Raw genomic sequence first — 3,699 nt, 5'->3', positions numbered from 1 at the left:
GCGGGGCCCATGCTCGGTAAAACTTCAAGAGTGGGCCCTGGCCAGCGTGTGTGAGAGAGATGGGTATTGTGTGGGTTTGAAGAGGAGTCAACCGCTCTAAGAGCTGGCGGCCGGTGAACTTTTGCTACCGTGACCACGCCAGCTAAGGGAATCGAATCGCCAACCAGTGACCGCCCGGGCCCTGCGGTCACCCAGAAATGGATCACCCGTGAGAGAAGTGGACTCACCGCCGGCCCACCCAGAAATGGATTGGTTGGCTGAGCCAAACACCGGTTCATAATTTTTTAAATTTTAAATTACCCATAAATATATAAGTTTTATGTACTAAATCATTTATGGGACAATAATAACGTTATTAGTTTAATTTAATAAAAAATTAAGTTCGATAAAATTAAATTTGAATATTTTGTCATAAAAAATAAATAAATTTAAATACAATCGAACTCAATTCATCTCGTCTACATTCTTATAGAAATTCGAAGAGTGTTAAAATTACAAAGATGATTAAGATATAATCGTCGATGATTCCAAGATATTTAAGAGTGATTGAAATATAAATTAATTTTCCTTTTTTTAATATAAATATTTAGAATGTTAAAACATTTATTTATTATTTAATAAAAATATAATTAAATTAACTTAAAGCTCAATCAAAAGTTATCCATTAATACTGATAACAATAACGATAATAAATATTTAAAATGCTAAGACATTTATTTATCATTAAAAAAATAAAAAATATATATATATAAATATTCAAAGACGAGTTGCCTGTGAAGATTTCTCCAATGTGGCAAAAAGTTTGATGGTTTGAAAAACAAGGGCAAACGAAAGAGGAGAAAATCAATCAATTGATACTCAGAATTAAGCTTTAACACATTTCATAAAAAATAAATAAATTTAAATACAATCAAACTCAATTTACCTCACCCAGCGCCCCCACAATTCGTCCAAAAATCAACACGGAAGAAGTAAATCACGGATGATGACTAGCCATTGGAATAGTGACTGGTTCATGAGGAAGGCATTTACCAAGATTCATGTTGGTGCAAGTTGCACTATAATCAAATCTAAGTTTTGATGTTGTTAAAGGTTCAAGTTAAGTCTTGTTGTGATCTAACAAGTTGACTAAGTATGCAGGTTGTTTACTCAATTGAGAAATACCTAGTTGGAGGCTAGGCAGGAGAAGTCTTAGTAGATCATGGAATCCAAGTAGAAAGACCAAGTGGATCGAGAGGACCCAACACTTGCAGTTAGATCAAGAGGTCTGAAGAACCGAAGATCGAGAGAAAGTTCTGCTGAGCCAATCAAAGCTAAGTGAAAAGTCCAAATAGATCTGGGGGATCAACGTTTGGCAGGTAGGTTGAGGTAAGCAACTGGAGGAGCGATAGTGAGATCATGTTCCTGAAAGGAACAACCTAAGGTCGCTGATCCAATTAAAAAAACCGGGAAAGTTTTCAAATTGAGATCAAAATAGTTAAACTGTCTATTATTATTACTCATGCATTAGATATGTTATTTTCGTGCTAATATCTGTTTTGCAATATTATTGTCTAACATTGTTTTGCAAGTTCTGTCTGATCGGTCGACTGAACCAAATGATCGGTTGACTGAACAAAACCAACTCAGAGCAGATATTAGTTCAAACTAAAACATAGCAGGGGCCGATCAAAGCTTAATTGGTCGACCGAACCAAGGATCAGTCAACCGAACCCTGATGACTCAGCACAGTTCAGATCCAGAAGAAACAAAGAAGGAAGAGCGACTGATCGGTCGACCGAACAATCATCACTTAATGGCGCATTAATTCAAGATCTCGACGAAAAGGGAAGGATCTCTGTTCGGTTGACCCAATAAGGGGATTGGTCGACCGAACACTTAATTGTCATTAAATGCCGAAGATCAAATCAACATCAAATCTCAGCGAAGATGAAAGGGAGCTGGTTCGGTTGACCGAACCCAAGGATCGGTCGACTGAACGTCGATGACTCTTATAAAAGTGAGTTCGAGGTTCGAGGTCCGAGGTTGGGTAACGAAATTTGATTGGTTCGAAGTTCATCTATGCGCAAGCTACTGTCCGTGCTACAGCTACTCTTCACACGCAAGCTACTGCTCCAAGAAGTGCTAACAAGCTGCATACTCATTCTTAAGTCGGTATAATTTTACTAGCTTGTAATTGTATTTATTTATTTATTAGTAAGATAGTAAGTTGTTACTATCTTACTCATTTGTATGCACTATTTTTTTCTGAGGTTTTTTAAAAGAAGAGTTTTAGTGGATTGCCTATCGATGTGATCAAGGATCGCGGGCCTTGGAATAGAAGTCGACCTAGGATTCGAACCAAGTAACCGAATTGTGTTTTCTATTTTTCGCTGCACTACTTTGACTTTAACAAGTAAAAGAATTATTTTTAAAAGTACGATATTCACCCCCCTATATCGCATTCTTTCGATCATACAATTCGAACCCTATATTTTATAGTGGTAGCACCTCATGCGCTAGTCATTAGATCGCCCTGAGAGGACTATTATCCGACTTATTCTAGGAGATCTAACTAATTCAAAAAAAAAAAAAATGATAATCTCAGTAAGATTTGACTAATTTCAGAAGCTATGGATAGATATCTCATAAAAATTTTTCATTAATCCCCATGATCATTTCCAATCTATTACCAAAGCACCGAATTTAGCATAAAATCAACACCAAAATACTTCAATCCATAAACCAAATTCCACACCAATGTTGCACTATTCGCATCATCATAGAAAGTTTTTATTTTTTTTAATTTTATTATATAATTAATAAAATTAAATGTAATTAATTTGTAATTATTATTTTCTTTATCTTTATTTATAGGATATTTAAATATAATTATTATTTATTATAAAATTAAATTAAGTATGTTTAGTAGATTATTTAAATATTATTGTGTATATTTGTAAAGATTTAATTTATTAAAATGGTTATTTTGAATTTATTTAATATATTTTAATTATAAGTACATTTATAAATTAATAAATTGTTTTTAAATATAAGAATTATAATATAAAAATATTAATAAATTTAAATGTAGGCTGATAATTAAATCATGAATAAGAAAAATAGAATATTTATTTTTAATATGATATGATGTAGATGTATTGGAATTGAAATAGTATTTTGTGTTGAAATTGTTCTATTTTAATTTGATAACTACATTAAATATAATATTATGGGTCAGAGATAATCTTATCAATAAATTTTGAAAGTGCTTAACAATTACGTGGTAATCTACTTTCTTAATTTTTACTATCCCACCTATCTTTATAATATCAAATCAGTACTCTATTCGTGAAGATGAACTCATGAATTTTATTTTACTTATAGATATTTTAGTCCACGACTGAATTTTATTTTACTTCGCCTTTGTTGTTGCACCAAGTCCAGGGGCAAACAAAGAGTGTTTTTCAAACGATCATAAATTTTATTATTTTATTGATATATTTGATAATTAAATAATATATTAAATATTAAAAAATAATCAAAAAAACTTATAGTTGAAAAGTCAAAGTTTCTAAAATCAATTAATGTCAAATTATATTTTATAAAAACAATAAGATTTCTTTATAAGACGCTTTATGAAAAAGATTAAAAATATGAATGAACGTAATTTCGAACGAGGATCAAAATGAATTCTTTTTTAAAATACAATTGGAAGTT

This window comes from Zingiber officinale, chromosome 7A (assembly GCF_018446385.1).
Source record: "Zingiber officinale cultivar Zhangliang chromosome 7A, Zo_v1.1, whole genome shotgun sequence".
NCBI lineage: Eukaryota > Viridiplantae > Streptophyta > Magnoliopsida > Zingiberales > Zingiberaceae > Zingiber > Zingiber officinale.
The sequence above is the reverse complement of the archived record's forward strand: the minus strand, read 5'-3'. Positions refer to the sequence as shown.